Source organism: Alligator mississippiensis, chromosome 8, assembly GCF_030867095.1.
Source record: "Alligator mississippiensis isolate rAllMis1 chromosome 8, rAllMis1, whole genome shotgun sequence".
NCBI lineage: Eukaryota > Metazoa > Chordata > Crocodylia > Alligatoridae > Alligator > Alligator mississippiensis.
Genome location: NC_081831.1, coordinates 10,262,478 through 10,283,091, shown reverse-complemented (window position 1 = coordinate 10,283,091; position 20,614 = coordinate 10,262,478). Strand labels below are relative to the sequence as shown.

General features: G+C 41.4%; 1 long non-coding RNA gene across 5 annotated transcripts in view; it reads left to right on the top strand.

The window, feature by feature from the left end:
- LOC132252086 (uncharacterized) overlaps positions 1 to 20,614 on the top strand; it is a 189,180-nt gene that overhangs the window by 37,083 nt on the left and 131,483 nt on the right. For 3 of the 5 annotated variants that reach the window (XR_009463812.1, XR_009463813.1, XR_009463811.1), the window contains exon 3: positions 17,080 to 17,302. The exons of the other annotated variants lie outside the window; for them this stretch is intronic. This is a non-coding gene — a long non-coding RNA (uncharacterized LOC132252086). The remainder of the gene's footprint in view (positions 1 to 17,079; positions 17,303 to 20,614) is intronic. 5 annotated transcript variants of the gene reach the window in all.

Here is a 20,614-nt window from a genome sequence, read left to right as displayed (position 1 = left end):
GATCGGCACGACTGTTTTTATGTATTAATAACATTGGACTGGATTAATTACTGGCAGAGTGCCATTAAATTCGGTTCAATATGTTTCTAGCTTGGGACATTGTACTATCCTTGAGAGAGAGAGAGGAATTTACCTGCATGCATTTAACTGTGTGTATGTTCACATATTAAATAAGAGGTGCAAATATAAAGTGTGCTTATAAGCCTTGATCCCAGTGCTCTCATTTTATGATGAGACTACGTTCCCTCTTTGTTCTCCTGCACAAATAAATGGTAAAGAGCACCTTGGACTCGGAAATGTTCAAGCTGGGAAATGAAATCCTTATGCTCAGTAGTCTTAGTTTACATAATAATGCACTGTAATGTAGCTGCTTTATGCCTGAAATAAAGAGGTAATAATAGGATGTTACTAATCAGCTTGCATACTATATAGCAGAACAGTAACTTCACTGTTAACTAATATATTGCTCACATTTCCAGTTTGCTACAGTTTTTAAATAATATTTTTGCTGAAACAAATGTCTTTAATACAATTTAGTAACATTTCTTTCATATTAGGGATTTCACTTCATTTTTATGCCACAGTAAAATGATTTTGATCTCACATAGGCAGCTTGCTAGAATATTCAATAATTTGAACAGAGGATACTCTAGGGTACAATACTGAAGTGTTACCAATATTATCTTTTGACTTTTTATAGCTTTTCTTAAAAATGGGGGAGGGGAGGGAGAAGAGAAATCAGTAAAGAAAACTGTTGTAGTAATACTGTTAATTCTCTTAACAAGCTCCTGCTGGACTCAAAGGTGGAAAATAAGGAGGCAGATATCAGTGCTTAGAAAAATGTGGCACCATTTCTGGGCATTGGCATCTGTTTTTGTATTCACCCTGCACATAATGAACATAAAATGCTTGGATGTGCATAGCATACGGTTTTGGAAACAGTGGGTTTCCTTCATCAGATGCTGTCATCAGATGAAGAAACACCACTGCTTACAAAAGCTTATGCTGTGCATCTCTGATTTAGTTAATCTATAACAGGGATTCTCAACTGGGGTGCCTTGAGATCCTTTCAAGGGTGCTTCAGGGTGCCACACAGGGTTAGCACTGTTAGGTTTATGAACACAATTCACAAGATAAATCCAGAGATTTCAAAAAGAAATGCTTGGTTGTGGTCTCTCTGAGTGCTTCGCAGCAGAAAAAAAGGCTCTATTATTTTTCTGTAGTCAAAGAAGAGGGAAAACTCAGGGATGGCATTTTCTGAGGGGTGCATTGAGTCTAACCTGGGGTGCCTCAAGTCTATCTAGGGGTGCCTCAAGCCTAAGAAGGCTGAGGCTCACTGGTTTGTAAGGGGCAAATCTACCCTGCCTTCTGCTGACCTTGACTAATACGGCTAACGACTTTTCTCTGTTCTTATGTAGTCATTATTGCAAGAGATGATCCCGATAGAATGTCATCCAATTAACTTAACTAATTCCATTTTGTCCTCTCTCCCTCCCCCCCACCCAACTGCTCTTGAAGTGTCAGTGGGATCCCGCGTTCTTCATCCTGTTATTAAACTGTGCATTTTTATTGCACATGGTAGAACACTTCAGAACAGACACAGCTGTATTTTAGCAACGGGTGAAGTGAGCCTTGCCCTACGTAGGAAAGAGCCAGTTAATTGCTTTGCAGATTTTTGGTTCTCGTATGTGTAGTAACCTGTATGGAACTCAGAGAAAGTCTAATGTAGATGTTTCTACCCAGGGTCACAGCAGATGAAATGCTATGTTCATCCTATTATCCTATCACTTGTTTTTGTAAGTAGCCATTCTATAGGTTGAATACTACTAATAGGTGTAAATGTGGAGTAAGCCTATTGAGCCAGTGATTCCTCTGCTATTACATTGTGAATCTACAGTATGTCTCCAGGCAAATGTGACGGGAACACAGCTCAGTACTATCTGACGGTCCTCATCCTGGGCCCTAGCTTCCAGCACAGCAAAATTTCAAAGCCATATTGGGTAGCTGAGCCCTCCCTGCACTGCAGCAATCTCCCAGGGTGAATGTGCAGAGAGAAACTGATGCCTTAGCAATAGGCAGAAGTGAAAAATTCTTGAAGGATGTAAGTGCATCTGAAGAATCTACAATAGAGCAATGGGGGGAAAATCTGAGGGAAAGCTTTGACTTCATGAGCAGAATTTCTGGTTAGCTGAACTCTTGCTGCAGCCACAAAAAAGCAAGAAGAATTTAAGTTGCAGCAATTATTGGTTCAAGATCCAAGAAGACTCCAATGGCAATAGTAAGCAATTTAATACAGGTCATGTGATCCATCATGGGTGTTTTGTGAGTTTTTTTTTTTTTTTTTTGCCCCCCATTATGAACATATATCGTTTAGGGCAACAAATCTTTGCGACATTTCAGTCTGTCACTAATGACCTTATCTGAAGCAGTGCTTGATTTAAGATTTGAACCTTTTGTAGCAATTCCTTTTAGTGCCAGCATATACTACATTATGAGCAAAATTAATATGACTTTAGCCTAGAGTCATGTAGTAAATCCACATTTTTCCTAGCTAAGGAATCGGCCATCTCTCACTTTTTTTTTTTTTTTAAAGCAAATGCAGTTAAATCATGTCATGCCAAGTTCTAAGAATGTATTTAGATGACTTAATCTATTTCTGTGCCACCTGGAGGAATCATCTCAGTGCTGTCAAAGGAATTATTATTTTATTTAAAGAGTCAAAGTTGAAGCAGCAAATGTCAAATACTCTCCACCAGCAATACATTAGCTGCTAAACTGACGGGGATCTGTTGGTGGAAGTGATGGTGTTCGAACTATAGCCAGAGACATCGACTGTTATGCGGGAGTCTCAACAGTAAAATAAATATTGATGTTTCTGATCGAAAGCAAATGACCTTTAATTGTGTAATTTTTGTTGTTGTTTTAGATTTTTCTGTAGTTGTTCATCTGTGTTTCAAAAGAATTACTTAGAGGAAAGCACACAACTGAGGAAGCAGCTAGGTTAGGGACAGGGAAGGCTTGCGGGGATATACATCAGGCTTATAAACAATGCAAACTGGAATGAATATGGGGATGCTAGGAACTCATAGATGGCCTTGCTATTATGGCACAGGAATGGGACATGGGATTGAAGTTGAAATCCTGGCTTTGGATTTGTAAATCTCTTGGTATTGCCAACAGCTTTTGCTGATCATGGAACCCAAGAAACAAAAATCTTGACCTTCAGACTGAACTAACAGAATTGGAAAAGCAGCTAAGAATTTTGGGCAATTACAGAAATAGGCACGGAATAACAGCAAATTATCAACTTAGGTGAAGACATGGATCTACAAGACTTGTATGGTGACATCCCTGTTTTATGGTTCAGAAACGTGGACTTCATATGCAAAAGTCCATCAAGAGACTGAACAGCTTCCATATGAGATGCTTGTGTAAGATCATGAAAATAACGTGAGAAGACAAAATACCAGACAGAGAGGTGCTGGCGCACACAAGACTGACGCACTTGGAAACCACTATCAAGAAGAGGAGTTTGCAATGGCTCGGCTGTGTCTGGAGAATGAGAAGAGACTGTATCCCCAGAGAATATTTTGTATAGTGAGATTCAAGATGGCTCTAGAAAGTGGCATTGTCCTCTATGCCAGTATTGTGATGTATGCAAAAATTATATGAAGTTGTTCAACATCAGTGTAGAAAGCTGGGAGGAATGTGCAGAAACTTGTCCAATCTGGAGGGGACACCTGGTGCTAGGTGCAGCACAATATGAACCTGCTTTGATCCAAAGGATGGAAGCCAAGCGAGAAAGAAGAAAGCAGCATACTGTAAACTTGGACTCCAACTCGGACAACACACAGATCTGTGAAACTTGTAACAAGCTGTGTCGCTCTCAAATTGGGCTTGTCAGCCACAAGTGGATTCATTACCTGACTAGACCTCTTGGCTAGGGACACACATTACACATAAACTGGCTTAAGTGATCAGAAACTAGTTTAAACCTGTAACAGAACAGATGTTCAGTGCACATAAACTAGTTTGAAAATGGTTGAAACCGGTTTGAGATAAACATGGTTGAATGGAATATCAGACTTAACTGATTTGGGTCAAACCGATTTATGCAAACACCTTCCTGGTTTAACTTAAACCAGAGTCCCCTGGCATCCTAGATGCTTTGTAGCCCTGTGTGGTTCTCTCGGCTCCACAGCAGAGATGGCCCCTCCCCTCTGCTCCCTGGCTGGAGCTCTGGCAGAGACTGCAGGCACAACAGGGTCTGCCTGGTTTCCCCCTGCCCCATCTGTCCCCCCACCCTGCACTCGCTGCTCAAGTAGGGATCCCTCCCTCCTCTCTTCCACAGCATGGACCATAGCCAGCATGCGGTATGCTAGATTGCTGAGAGGTGTCTGTGTAAGGCAGGCAGGACAGAATCCGCTTAGGGCTTTTTGGAACTAATCAACAGGTCAGCTGGTAATGGCCCTCTGTTCCTTCCTTGGAAAAAGTTGTTTAAGAAGAGCTTGAACTAATGAGAGTGGCTTTTGTTTTGCTAATGGCCTGATAAATGCTGTGTAACTCCCTGCTGTGTAAGTAAATGCTGTGTTATCAACTCCCTGCTGGCTCCATTGCTGGTCAGAGGAGCAGTAAGGGGGAGGAATCCCTCCCTAATCATGGGCTTGGCCATGCCCCCTTCAGCTCAGCACTGTGGATGTGGGGGGAGGGCTGCTTTAGTGCCCCCTGACCTCTAGCTGTGCCTGCACTTCCTCAGTCCAGAGGGGATGTCCGTATGGTTACAGACTGATTCAGCCTAGCCAGGTTAGACTAACCTGCAAAGATTGAATCAATTCAGGTTCAGGCTTTTTGAATGTCTATCTCTAGCCCCTATGTATACACCATGATTCAGAGGATTGACAGTTGCCTGTAATATAATAATAATATCTGTTAACCTCCTAACAAAATGGAAATCTCCTTTTTAAATAAATTCTGGGCAGCATAAATCCAAGATGAACTACATGAGCAGTTTAAAATAGTGCTACAGAGTGCCCAGAGAATCCACTCCTCATGAGGGAGACTTAATCCTCATTCTAACTTAATATAGGGATGGACCAAACTGCAAAATCCTTGGTTTTTGAACTTTAGCATTCTTGAACTTTAGAGAAAGCTCAGCTCTTGAATGTTTCAACACAAACTCTTTTCTAACAAAGTTAAAATGTACCAGATTTAAAAAGATAACAGCATTAGACTAGAGAACTTCTCTTTACTGGAAAGAAAGATAGCACTTTTAGGTCTCAGTGGATTTGTAGAGAGATTATTCATTCACTGCATTTTTGCTGAGGCAGTTCTGCCTAGAAAGTGACATTGTCAGAAAAAAATGGCCAGCTACCTTTTAAGGATTTAATGATAGCTAAGTTTATCGGCCCAGACGTCACTGCCTGATGCTGGTTACTTTAAAAAAAAAAGAAAAAAGAAGATTTTTTACATGTGGGGCATCAAATTTGTTGAACATTTTCCTTTTTAAGGCTGCTGACAAAAAAAACCAAAACAAAACAGTAGCTTTTGCTTGTAGCTCAGCTGCCATTGCTTCTGATGGAGGCAAGATCAAACCATGTGACTATATAATTTATTAAGTAGCATAGTTATAAATGACATTTTAGACGAGTAAGAATTTGTTCCTGTTAACAGGAGTTTACCGTCTAACTCAGACTGGATGCTGCGTAACAGTGTATTAAGGGGCAGGGGGAGGCTCTGTTTGCTACTCTCCTTAGGGTGAGGAAAAGAGAAACTATTTTCGAAAAACTTTCACAAACATTGTCCTCTTCGTTGACCCAGCTCTGTTACAACAGTATGCCCAAGGAACAGCACACAACAATACCCAATCTCCACATATGTCCTAGGTCTGCTGTGAAAAGAAGACAAAAAACACCCCCCCACCCTTGATGTTTCCATGTCCTCCATGTCAAAATATATGTATGTCTGTTAATGGCAAGTATTGCTTATGTGTTTGTTATATCAGATGGATTTTTTTGTAATTTATTCAGTTATTGCAGTCCTAAAGAAACCTTTTCCTTTTTTCTTAGTTAGTCTAATAAAAGAGTTCGAGAGTTTTGCATTTCTTTTTGTCTCAGACCAACACGGCTATCAAAGACATCCCTGAGACATGGAAGATGCCAAATTTTAGCCGATTTTTGGAATGATACGCTTCATTGCTAAACAACAAAGCAAGATTTCTACACCTCCCTGCTTTTCTGCCATCTGATGTCACCAGGGAAGAAATCCTGCCTTATCTGCACATCAAAGAGCAACTTGCACAAAGAAACTCTCAGGGACCCAGAGGAACAGACATCCACCTTCAGCTTCCTCTGTGCAAAATGAAGTTTATTTTTTACCGGTGGGGACTTTTACCACCGTTAGTTTTCCCTCAGCCTGAAAAAGGGTGCGCGCGCCCGAAAGCTTGCAAAGACAAAAATGTCTTAGTTGGTCTAATAAAAGGTATCCTCTCTGACCCAAGCATCCTAGAGTTTTACATTCCATTTTTTTTAACGTTTAACATTTAAAACCAATATTTTTTCATTAAGATCTGGCTATACAACAGGCACATTAATTTTATTGTAGGGCTCTTTATGTCAAAGTTTCATTTTTTTTTTTTTTTAAATAAATGTCTTTTTAAAATCCATGGGTACTTAAAAGACGCTTTCCTTTTGTTCCAAGATTCACAGATTCATAAATTCATAGATGCTAGGGTCGGAAGGGACCTCAACAGATCATCGAGTCCGACCCCCTGCCTAGGCAGGAAAGAGTGATGGGGTCAGATGACTGTGCACATTTATTAACAGAAATTCAAGAATTTTTACATAAATGTTTTATTAATTTTCTGCCCACACAAAAGTTAAAATAGTTTTTAATTATTAACCAGCTGTCCTGATGTAACTCAAGTACACAATCAGCATTTCTACTTTGGAATTAGTTGCTTCCAGTTCACAATTGGAACTGTGTTTTTGGATGGTGATAGAACAGCATCTTCTTTTTTTTTTTTTGCTGGTCAGCTTGATTTTACTGAAAAATTGAACTAACCTAGGCTAAGGAAGGTGTTTCTACATAGATACATGTAGGCATTTACAATGTTTGGAACGTAATACTCGGACCTTGCCGACTGCATTCCTAACTTGCGGTGGCCCTGAAGGGGTTTGCTGAACTTTGAAGCCTGCTGATCTCAGACCGTTTGATTTCAAACACAAACCTAGAGACAGACAGATAAAGAGGTTGTGTAGCACATTGTATAGATCCCTAAGCAAAGGAGGCTGTCCCAAGTTTTGCAATGTATCCAAAAAAGCACCAGAAGAGTGTCAATACAGATTCCATTTTCAGCTGGGAAATTATATCTGCAACTCCCATTTCTGTTAACTAGAGTCCCGTGATGAATTTTTTTGTGTTTGTGCTGTTGCATAGCTGAGAACGAGCAGCCGCCATAATCAAACTCTCTCTTTGTACCTCCAGGGCAACGTTCCTAATAGGCATCACCTAAAGACGATAAACACTACACACTTTAATGCCATGAAATGGGCAAGCAAATCTTTTGCATCTTATATAAGGCCTTACTATGAGAATCTCAAAGTCCTTTAATTATGTTTCACCCCTGTTAAATGGTGTTATCCCATTTTCAAAATGGTGTGGCCCACAGTGATTAAGAGCTTTGATTAGCATTGCACAAGTGCATTGAGTCATGGAAGACAAGGTTCCTTGGGTGAATTTGATATCTTTTATTAGACCAACCCAAATAGTTGGAGAATATTTATTAAGCAAGCTTTCAGGTTCAAAACCCCTTCATCAGGCATGAAGTCATTGAGTCATGGAATGATCTTGACTGTGGATCTGTTAGAAGCCCGTGTTTGATAGAAGTCCTCTTCAATACCATTGCTTAGTTCTGCTAACATTTACGGATGGGCTGGAATCAACATCTTCATTACTAGGAGCATGGCTGCATTTTATCTACAGAATTTGCACAAATTCTTATTGTATCTGATTAAAAAATATATATATTAAAGGGACAGTTGGACATTTAAATTAGGACCCAGTGGGCACGTCTACGTGAGATGCTAACTATGCAGTAGCTGAATAATACTGCGCAGTCATGCGTCACAGCACGAACAGTGTTAATATGCTGCTGCGTAGTATTATTAGGCACTAAAACAGCATTCAGCAGTGCTACTGCACAGTAACTCTGTTTACTGCACATTTATTTAGTACTTGATTATACAAGTACTGCATTAAATTAAATACACAGTAACCACTGTGCATTAATGAATATGTACGTGCACCCAGTGAGTTTAAAAAATATCCAAGCCCAAGTGAAGTATGATTTATGAAATACAGAATGAAAATAGTCTATAATACATAAACAGTTCGGTGTAGGGAATGTGAACAGCTCAAAGGTTGTAGCATACTGTTGGTATAAGAGAACACAAAACTGACTAGTAAAGCAAAAGAAATCAAGGCAAACTTGATTAAACCCCATTAATTTGAGTGTATTCTATATTTAAGTGCATTCTGTAAATAGCAATAAAATTTAGCCGATAAACTTAGCTATTAATATAGCTAATTTGAGTATAGTCTATAATTAGCTATGAATTTGAGTGTATAAAAATCCTGAGATTTAAGAATGTCTCTGTAATCTCAGGTATGTAACAGTTGTCACACTTTGCTCATTCCCAGTGTTTTAAATCTGTATTGTAATAATTTGGGGGAGAGGGAAAAGCAAAGGGTTAAAATGTCATTTCTACTGTAGAGAGCCAGAAGACAAGTTTCTAACTTGTAGTGGTTAATAAAAGGAGAGCAAAAGAGAGTGAAGTTTCCTTTCCTTTCTAAAAGCGGGGGAACTCTTCCTCTGTTTTGGGGAGCAAGATCATGGTATGCCTGCCCCTTTTACCATTAAGGATCATCCAAAGGGCAAAATATTAAAAACAAAGGGTTATATTTACATATGAGCTCTGAACAGTTTTAAAACTGGTTAGGAGCAGGGATGACTATAAGGATCAATGGTCTTAAGGTCACTGTTACACACTGAGCTGGCAACATCCTGCCAGCATAAAGGATACATGTATGAAAAATGAAGGCTATCCAAGTTAGAATCACCTATTTGACTGAACTCATGATATGAATTTATCCCTTAAATTTTCAAGGGTTTAAAATGGTCAATAGCTTAGCTCCAGGCTACTCGGAAAGAGAAATTGCTTAAAAGACAAAGCCCTCTAAGTTTTGAATGTGGTTACTTTAGCCGATAAGAGTTTGAATCACTGGATAATTTTGTATCCTTGCATTAGGCATAGGTTCAGTTCTTCCTCAAGTAAGAGACGGTCTCAACAAGTTCTTTTGTTTCATCTAAGCTTTTATTAAAGGTCTCATTGCATAATAAAGCAAGCGGTGTCTTTCATCAGATTTTGTAGCACTGAAATGTAAATAAGCTAAGTCAGGCTCGGATGCCAGGATGGATCAATGCAAGTCTTTCCTTTCAGTAGACCTGCCGTCTAATTCAGGAAAGCTTATCAGAATTAGTCGGGTGAACTCAACCCACTTGGTTGATCATTAGGGCCAGGTACAGACATTAGATTTTTGCTGGTATAAAAGTAAAAGTGACTGGAAACTGGTCTATACCTGTAACAGAACAGGAATTCAGTGCACACAACTGGTTCATACCTGTAAGAGAATGGAAGTTGGACACACGCAGGCTAGATTAAAAATGACAGACCCCCCTGTCTAAGATTTGCACCGATCTAAACCATGCCACTTGCAGAGAACTGCATAACAGATCAATTCTGCCTTGGGCTTTTTGAATGTCTGTACATAGCCTGGAAGTCCAGGATTAAGAAAGCAGGGTAGAACTGATGTGCATTGAGAGCCGTGCGCTCAGTTTAAGGAATTTTGATGCTGCTAGCAAGGTTAGTTCCGTAATCTCCTCTCCTTTTCTTCAAAACGTCTGAATCTTCATCTTTCTCAGACAAGCGGAGACAGCTAGTAGATAATCAGTACGCTCAGACCACAGGAGTTCTCAGTGGTCCTACCTTAGATTTAGGAGTCTCTCACATTCAAGTCAGGAAGTGAGAGAAGATTGTGTTCTTCAGTCCAGCTCTGTATGATATATGCACTTTTTTTACTCTTTTAGGTTGCAGACACTAGGCCTGTGCGAGTAGGCTGCTGTTTGATCTGGCTTTCGATCCAGCTGCTTCAGATGGCTGCAATCCGATCTGGAGCTGCGGACCGGGTTCCCGCTTCGACCTGGCCGAAGCGGCTCCAAAGCTTTGGAGCCACCTCTGCAATCTGGCCATAGGGTATAATGGGGAATCAATGAAATATCTATAACTGTTGTTTTTTGTCTGATTTGGATGAAATTTGCAGGAGTGGTAGCCTCTGCTGAGAGCATAAAGCCTGCCAAGTTTCAAGGGATCAGTACAGGGGTTCGGGGGGAACTGCACCCCAAATTCTTGAAAGCAAAAATCACGTGTTACACCACATGGGGGTGAAAACTGCTGGGGTGGTGGCCCCTGGTGAGGCCACAAAGCCTGCCCAGTTTCAAGGAGATAAGTGCAGGGGTTTGTGGGGAACTGCACCTCAAACTGCTGACAGGCAAAACTCGTGACATAGATGACCCTGTGTGTGTTAAGGCGCAGCAGGGTGACAGCTGCAGGGATGGTGGCCCCTGCTGTGGCCACGACGCCTGCCAGTTGTCAAGGAGATCAGTGCAGGGGGGTTCTGGGGCCCTGCACCCCTAGCTGCTGACAGGCAAAACTCGTGACATGGGTGCTTGTGCAAGTGACTGTGTCTGTCTTGGGGCAGTTGATTGTCTGTATTGATTATTTCCTCTCCTTAGTCTGGTTTTGTAGGTGTTAATCCTTGCTCATTAATTCTTAACGACCTTAATTAGCAAGGATTAACACCTACAAAACCACAAATTAAGGAGAGAAAATAATCAATACAGACAATCAACTGCCCCAAGACAGACACAGTTGCACAAGCACCCATGTCACGAGTTTTGCCTGTTAGCAGCCAGGGATACATGGCCCCAGAAGCCCTGCATTGATCTCCTTGACAGCTGGCAGGCGTCATGGCCACAGCAGGGGCCACCATCCCTGCAGCTGTCACCCCGCTGCGCCTTTAATGTACCCAGTGTCACCCATGTCATGAGTTTTGCTTGTCCGCAGCTTGAGGTGCGGTTCCCCCCAAACCCCTGAACTGACCTTTTTGAAACTTGGCAGGCTTTGTGGCCTCACCAGGGGCTGCCATCCCTGCAGTTTTCACCCCCTGTGGTATAATACATACACATGACATGAGTTTTGCTTTCAAGAATTTGGGGTGCAGTTGCTCCTGAACCCCTGCACCGATCTTCTTGAAACTTGGCAAGCTTCATGGCCTCAGCAGGGGCCACCACCCCTGCCATTTTCAGCCTGCTGTGGTGTAACACCTACATGTGACATGAATTTTGCTTTCAGGAATTTGGGGTACAGTTCCCCCCAAAGCCCTGCACCGATCTTACCACCCTGCAAGTTTCATTAAATCAAACAAAAAACAACAAAGTTATAGATATTTCATTGATTCCCCATTATACCCTATGGCCGGATCTCTGAGGCAGCTCCGAAGCGTTTCGGAAGCTCCGAACCACTTCGGAAAGTCTAACGAAGCCAGCGCTTTGATCTGGACATGCTGCTTCGGATGTTTTGGCATCCCAAGCTTCTCTGGATCCAAAGCACAGTTTGAAGCCTCGCACATCCCTAGCAGACACTAATGCACAATTGATCTTTTGCTCTTGCAATCACTTAATTTTACTTCAATAAATAAAAATAGTAAATTGCTTGTTAGATGACTGCAAGGATGTGAAGAAGCCTGTGTCCCCAAGTATCCACACTGATTAACTAGACTCCCACATTTAAAACCTAAATGTACACATCGTGCTGTTCTGAGCAGTTTCCAATGGCTTCTTAAGTGTAAAATACAGTGAACTTGCAAATATTTAAAAGGATGGGCAGAATTGCTTTGCATCCTGACTTGTGGAGTAGGGTACCCTTGGGGAGAAAATGACCCCCTGACAAAACTCAAGAGCACAACTGCCCTTGGGCGATCCTTAAAAAAAACAACCCACCTCTGAAACTTTAATTGCTGGTTCTCTGTTCACGGTCCTGGAAGGATATTTTCAATCTTCCTTCCTGGGTGTCTCCCTCACTATAAGCAGCTTGGCGATGTCTGTCAGGGCTGAGTTTTTCTGCTAGCACCACTTCTTCTGTGATGCTGTCATTCTAGACAAGAAAGAAGAAAGGCTATGCTATTGCAGCAGGTATACCATTTATTGCAACATGAGGGTTACCCTGAGAGACTTCAAATTACACGGTGGATTTATAGGATGGTTGATACTTCTCTTTGTTTTACTGGTTGTCTTGGTTTTGATCAAGAGGTTTGCTTTTTGCTTTTGCTAAAATGAAACCAGAAGGGGGTTTTATGCTTAAATCTGAGGGCAGGAAATAGGAGAAGCTTAAGAGCATACAGCACTGGAACACTGTGCACAGAATCAGTCTTCTGTATTCATAACCTGTGATTGCCCTGAAGGGATTTATTAAAATTCAAAGCATGCTGATCCTAGACTGTTTGATTTCAAACACAAAATTGGGAGCTGACTTTGATATATATATATATATATATATATATATATATATATATATATATATATATATATATATATATATATATATGCATCTCAATGCAGATCAGTCTGTGAAGATGCATTAATTTATACTATGGCCAGTAAAATAACAGATTTGGGTTGATAGAAGAATCTTAACTTCAGAGAGCAAACAAGAATCTTTCCTATATTTTGAGTTGAATCACCCGTGTTTGATATACTTGGGTACTCAAGCTCATGTAAAATGGTAGGGTAATTTTCAGTAGGCATAAGTAAAGGCCTGACCAGTGTAATCCTCCTTTTGCTTGCACCCACAAATATAACGTGACAAACTGAGAAATCCATGTATATAAGCCCATATTAAGAAGAGGTGGAACCAAGACGTGCTACTTGATTTTGTATCCAGAGTTATAAAACCCCAAACTGGAACGTGTTGATGCTGATCAGGCCATTACAGAGAGCTCTACTAAAAAAGCTTGACTCTGGATTCTGCCTTTAAAAAAAATCTTTCTCTGACATTTCTTCCTCCATTTCTTCCTTTCTAATTGCAAAGTTCAGGGATATCCATAGCAAAAGACTTGACCTGATATGGAGTGATATCTTGAGAAACATGAATTTAAACAAAAACCACATGTTCACCCAAAAATAGTGAATTCGGGGGCATTCAATAATGTTGTTGACAGTCATCTAATTTCCTGCTGCTGCTGAAGTTGCAGTGTTGTTTGTTTAATAGCACCGAATAGTGTACTGGGTATTTTGTACAGATGTCATGGTCCTTACCTAAATTAACTTTTGGTTAAAAATCTGTGAAGCTTGGCAGTTATATATTCACAGGGCCCAGTCACTTTAATTTGTTTACATTTAGGTTTTAACCATGTGTTAACCTTCAGTTTTCTGTTGAATTATGCTTCATTGTGTGTTAAGAATATTAGGTGAGTATCCTGAATTACTGGGCCATAGGAGACTCGCATGAAACCTCTGTACTAGAAGAGTTGCTTATAACCAGAAATATAACCAGGGATTTCTTCTGCTATCAGTTCATGAGGATTTGGCAGAGGACCTTCCATGCCCTTATATTTATTGCATATGTGTTTTCCTAAAGGGAGATCTTTAATACAATATACAGTATGGCAGAAGAGATGGTGGAGGGGATCAGGGCTGTGCAACAGAGCAGGGAAAATGTAGATTTTAAGCAGTTTTGCCACTCCCTAGAAGAGGTTTCTATAGTGTCTTTCACTTGTGGCTAAAGAAGAGCTCAGTTTAGCTCAGTTGGTTAGAGTCTGGTGCTAATACCAGCAAGAATGACAGAATCATAGAAAATGAGGGTTGGAAGGGACCTCAGAAGGTCACATCTAGTCCAACTCCCTGCTCAAAGCAGGATCATCCCCAACTAGATCATCTCAGCCAAGGCTTTGTCTAGTCAGGTCTTAAAAACCTCCAAGGATGAAGATTCCACAAACTTTTTAGGTAACTGTGTTTTATGGCCCTCCTAGGGAGAAGGTTCTTCCTGATATCTGACCTAAACTTCCTTTGCTGCAACTTGAGCCCATTGCTCCTTGTTCTGTCATTTGCCACCAGCCATCAGGTAGTTGAAGGCTGTTGTTATATCCCCTCTGTCTTTTATTCTGTAGACTAAATACACCCAGTTCCCTCAGCCTCTCCTCATAAGTTATGTACCCCAGCTCTCTAACCATTTTCCTTGCCCTGTGCCGGACTCTCTCCAATTTGTCCACATCCTTTCTGTAGTGGGGGCCCAAAACTAGACACAGTACTCCAGATGTGGCCTCACCACTGCCAAATAGAGGGGAATAATCACTTCGCTTGATATGCTGGCAACGCTCCCTACTGATGCAGCCCAGGATGCTGTTAGCTTTTTTGGCAACAAGGGCATACTGCTGGCTCCCATTCAGTTTATTGTCCACTTTAGCCCCCAGGTCCTTCTCTGCACACCTGCTGCCCAGCCACTCAGCCCTCAGCCTGTACCGGTGCATAGGATTGTTCTGTCCTAAGTGCAGGACTTTGCACTTGTTCTTGTTGAACTTCATGAGATTTCTTTTGGTCCAATGCTCCAATTTGTTGAGGTCTCTCTGAATCCTAGCCCTACACTCCTGTATATCTACTGCTCCCCCCAGCTTGGTGTCATCTGCAAACTTCCTGAGGGTGCACTCTGTGCCATCTTCCAGGTCATTGATGAAGATATTGAAGAAGATGGGCCCCAGGACCGACCCCTAGGGCACTCCACCTGATACCAGCTGCCAACTAGACATCAAACTGTTGACTACTACCCTTTGAGTCTGATGCTCCAGACAGCTTTCTATCCACCTTACAGTCAATTCATCCAACCTGTCCTTCCTTCAAGCCTGCAAGGTCGAAGGCTTGATCCTTGGTTGGACTAAATGATCTCCTGAGGTCACTTCCAGCCTTTCTTCTCTATGAAATGGTCTAAATTAAGCTCCTCTAAAAGAAAATTAAGGTTGTTTTATGTTCTGATTGCTGGCACTCCAGCTCCAGCTCTACTTTGGCATACCATATGTTGCCATAACATATCTGATTCTGGCTTGGCCTATGGAGTCATGAGATGGACTGTGATTGACAAGAGATGAGAAAATGTGTTGTGATGAAAATTGTGTGCTTATGATTAGATGCATATATGTATGCATTTTTTCTGTCTTCAGCTCTCCTTTGCTCATATATGTAATTGATATAAATTACTTAAATTTAAAGGTCAACAAAATTCTTTTGGCCTTAAAATGGCAACTGTGTGCATGTTGTTTTTCCGCTATTTTAAATGAAATGTGTGAGTGGTCTTACAGAGTGCATATTATATAGTTCTGTTTTGCATAATTGTGAAGTATTAGTTTAACAGAGCTACTTTGTGCCTGGGAAGGGGGTCTGTTTCTTGAAATAGTCCATACAGATCCAGCAGGTTGTTATTAAAAACAGATTTCTGGCTGATAATATCCACCATCTGGGAGCAACAATTGCAGATATGAAATTGGATTCACCAGAGGAGGTGGCTGTGTTACTTGATGCTGAAATAGCCTTTGATAGAATGGGAAGAAGAACTGTTTATTACAGATGGAATCTGGTAAATTCCTTATAATAATCCATTAAAACTCTATCATGCCCTGAGGGTAGTGGTGATAACCTATTTTTTTCAGTACCATTTCAAGTTGCCAAAGCCGGGGGGAGGTTAGATAAATAGGTACTTCCCCTTTCCCTCTGTTACTGCGATAACTTGCATCTGTGTCTTTTGAGCCCTAAAATAATTGATTTAGAACAATCAGGACATTTTTGGTAATTATTTTTTTTTCTTCATACATATGACTTGATTTCATATCTACCCTGCTTTTCAAAGATGCCAAACTTGCAAAGCTATCAATGAGTGCTGAGCACCCTTGAAAATTGTCACAAATGACTCTATCCTTCTTGTCCAGGATGACAGAAAGAATCAGCCACAGCCAAGATGAAGACTCGGGAGTTTCCTGTGCACAGGCCACTAGACCCAAAGCACTTTGTATTGTAGGGGGATGTATTCATTTGGCCAGGTGGATTTGACTTGGCTTGCCAGGAGGAGGATTTTCATATAAACAGCAAGCAAGAAGAATGCTTAAGTACTTGGCTTGTGTTTCTTGAGGCGCGAGCTGCATTTCTAAAACTTGCTCTTTTGAACTGTAGTTATTAGAGCCAGCTGGAATGCTTCGTCTAGCCAAAATACTCTGTTTCATCGAGGCCAAAATATTTCACAGGGACTTAAGAGTTTCAACAGTTTTGTTTTTTTTTTTTCCCCTGCCCCTCAGGAAGGATTTGAATATGAGAAAGAAAGGAAGAGAGAAGGATGTGTGCACATTTACCTTGGGCTCAGTTGGTACCATTCTGTTTTGTGGAAACATTTCAAAAATGTAGTTTTTATTCCAACAAGTAACAGGTCTTCAGTCCTAGATGTCAAGATCAAGGGCATCACAATCTGTATGCAAGCTTCTTCCCCATTTCTCCCCCCCCCCCCCCAACATCACCTTATTAAAGCAGTGGTCAGAGACTTTCCAACGTCTAGCCAATAAGAAAGATCGGTCATTCTTATTTAGATCAGTTAGACTTCTGCAACTCCAACAAATTACAAAGTCTGCTAAAGGACAGGAGCATTGCACCCCTTGAGCAAGATGTTGAGTATATGATGGATGATTATGATTGTGTAGTCTCTACCTTGATCACCAAATGTCCTCTTCCTACTCATTTCCCAAACAGATCTCCTTCTCTGGCGTTCTGCCCTGCATGAGGACAGAGGGCTGGAAATCGGGGTGCCGATGATGTATCTTTGTGTCGTTGTGTTGGGGAGGGAAATTGGTATGGACAAAATAAAATGTAATGAATTTCTCAGTGCAAGCGCCGAGGCACAGTCTCCATGTTAACTCTCATGTACTGTCCTCAAGGAACTGGTCAGAAGACATGGACTCAAGTGCCACTACTTATCACAGAGATATGCAGTACCTACCAAGATCATGGCCCAATACTTGGATTAGCACCATGAGATCTGGTTATGTCTGAAGAACAGCTAGCTGGAGCAGAACAGGAGCAAAACTGATGGGACAGTAGAGGACAGAGGAAAGCACACTGAAGAGCAATTTCTCGACTAAAGGTGTGCATCCACAGGTGGTGAGTTCGGCCTTTAACTTAAGAGCATTCTTGCCAGTACCGTAGCAAGCAAGTTTGGAACCTGGGGCAAGCCTACAGCGGTAGCCCGCCTTTGCCCTGAGCACAGGTACAGGGGGGCACACGTCCCCCCCCATGCTTGCCTGGGGTGCACGCCATGGTGGGAGCCACCCCCTGTCTCTGCCCCTTTCCCTCCCACCCCAAAATGAGCCACTTGTGGCTCTGCCCTGGCTGGGCCGCTGTTGGCGCCCCTTTGCTTTGGCCCCTTTGCAGTCGCCCCGCTCACCCCTCCCTTGCTACAGTACCGATTCTTGCACTCTTTACTGGTGCTAAGCTCTCCCCTTTGCTTGGGTGGAGAACTCAGTTGCATTCTGGTGGAGGATGATCTAGTTTCAGTTTGCACACCTGAGTTGCACAATGCGCTGCTGCGTGTTTCCTGAGCAACCTCGGTTCCTGCGAGCACATCAGGCCTGTCCTCTGCTTGATATGCTGCCTTCCTATTGACTTTTGAATTGAGTTCGAGGCCAAAGTGACCCATGACTTGGGCCCAAGATATTTAACATTGCCTAAAATTCTAGGACAAAGACCGGAGTCATCAACTTTGTTCTTCCGGCACAGAACCCTCTATAGACAGATAAAGCTCACCTGTTTGAGAGACTGAACTTGGGTGGAGGCTAGCCTGAATCGACGGTATGAATGCCCACAGGAAGTAACCATTCCAAACTCGCCACCTTCTGCTCCAAGTGAAAGGTGCTTTTTTTAGATCTAGCCTTTTGTAACCTAAAACAAAGCAGTGTATATACTGAAAGAAAGAACAAAGCGAAAAAGGAAAGAAAGATGCTCTACTGCTCAAGCTTTTCCCCTAAGGAGAAAATAAGAGAACAAGCACATGACATATGTTGGTTCTGCTGCTTAATGCAGTAATAGAAAGCATTCAGATATTACGGTGATGAGGATAGTATAAAAACCTACGTAGTGTGGAATACAAGGGAGGAAATAACCATCAGAGTGCTCTCCTTAAGGGGCTCTTTTTTTCAGCCTGCTTTGTAGGGTGTGAAATATTGTGAATATATGGGCTTTGGTGGTGCTTCTCGAATGTGATTTGCTTTGAGCTGGTTGGGTGACAGTCTGAGGCAGCAGAAGAGGATTTCTGTTGCTGTCAAAGTGTGATAGGAGTTGTAAGCCTATTTGAGCACATGCCTGGTGATTAAATGTTTCATAGGAAGTTGGGAAGAGGGAGAAGACCTCTATTTATTTTATAACTCTGCTACATTATTTTTATTTTCAAATATAGGTGGTGGGGGGGGGGGGTCCCTTTGTGCAATTCTTACATGGAAGTTGAAATAAATGACTTCCAGAATAGCTTTGCTAAGTCTCTGCTGAGGTGGGAATCCCCAGTTGGGTGAAGAGTTCACATGTCTAAGCCTAAACGGTCTTATTGCAGGACCTGTAAGACTCTGATCCACACACCTCTTACCAATTATTTTGGTAATTTAGAAGGTGCTTTAGAAGGTATTTCCATGACTGATGAGCCACTTTGCATCCTAAAGCATAAATGCCTGAAAAAATGTTGGGAGTTACAATCTAGTGTCAAATTGGATCCAATGGATCATTTCACTCTGTTATTTCCTTGCCAACCCTCACTTGCTGTCAGTCTTGCTGTTCATCTCAAGCAGCACGTGGACACAGAAAATGAATTTATTTCCGACTGAAAACCATCCCTCCGAAATAAGATTAAGGAACGTTAGCAACATGCTACCTTGCTAATCCTAGGTATCAAAACAGAGTGCGTTGGTTCCACCCAAAATTGAGACAACTTAAATCGTCACAGTTTAGGGTAGTTTCAGTTTGCTATTCTTTTTAAACATCTAAAGGCTTTGAGTCTAGGTTTCGTATTGCTTTCATCTTTTTTTTGTTCCACAAGCATTAGAGTTGAAATCTCCTAGATCCAGAGCTACAAAAGCATGTAGGTGCTTAGTTTCCATTGCCTAAATAGGAGCAGTAAGATATCTTTTTGTGGATCTTGGTTCTAGGGACCACTTTACCCTAAGACAGGTCTCTCTCTGCAAACTGCTTACTGTTCTGAATGGAGTGCTATTTTATTTCTTCCTAATGGGCATTTAGTAAAATCAGTATCCTGGCAGCTATATATGCAATCTGTTAGAACGGGACTTTTTTTTATCTGAAGAGATTTTACTTTCACCTTACTCTTCTTGGTCTTTCAAGCTCTAACTAATTGGAAGTGAAGGCCTAACTGTAACATTTCATATTCTGAGCCTCCAGTTTCTCATAAATGAGATTCAAACTACTTAACCTCCCAGAATGACCTACTTTAACCTCCTTCACCCATCCCCTCAAAAATTAGCATATGGGTTAGTTCTTTGGACATTAAGTTGGCTCAATAAATAAGAGAACTGGGGAGTCTGCCATGAGACTTATGGCATTTATCTTGCTGTAAAGGGGGAAAAAATTGCTTGGCCATCTGGCCGTGCACCCCTGCAGATTCAGTACAGGCAGATGACGTTATATTTGTAGAAACAATATGCACCATAAAACAAAGAACTGTATCTATGGATAAATGTGATTCTTTTTAACTGACTGACAGGGCAGTGAGAAAAACTCATTGGAAGGTCTTTGGGTGAATGAGATAATTGATTATAATGTTAGAATTGCCAGATATTTTCTAACAAGTTGTCCTTGTTCTTTGCCCTCTCTGTAAATGCTTTTCCTTTTGTTCTGTTGATATGTTGTGAGTTGGGGAAAGGTCCAAGGGTTACCAGAAATAGCACAGAGCAGTATCAATAATATTGTTACATGGCAAAAGAAGCATGCCTCCATTGAAATGCATTTAATCTGAAACCAGTCTTTCATTTGTACTGTTGATGTTATTGTTTTTATAGACCAAAGCCTATTCTCTGTGTTATCAAGACCTCTCACAATTCAATCTATAATTATTATTCGAGATGAAGATTGGACTCTAGTTGTCATGTCACATAAGCTAAAGTGCTTTATCATGATTCAAGCTTGCTCAGGAATAAGGTTTCCATTACAGTGAGATTTAAATAAACTCAGTAGTTAAATTTTCATTTCCAGTGATGGGTATATATATTTTTCCTGATGTTTATAGCATACATTGAAAAAGGAAGGATGGTTCGGGGTTTAGGACTTTAATCTAGGATTTGGACAACCTTGGTTCAGTTTCACTGCAGACTTCCTGTGTGACCTTGGACAGGTCACTTTAGGAGTAAAGCTACAAAGGAGCATAGACAAGGCATGGCAATGGCAATGGCTAATATGTAGGTACCAGGCCAACAG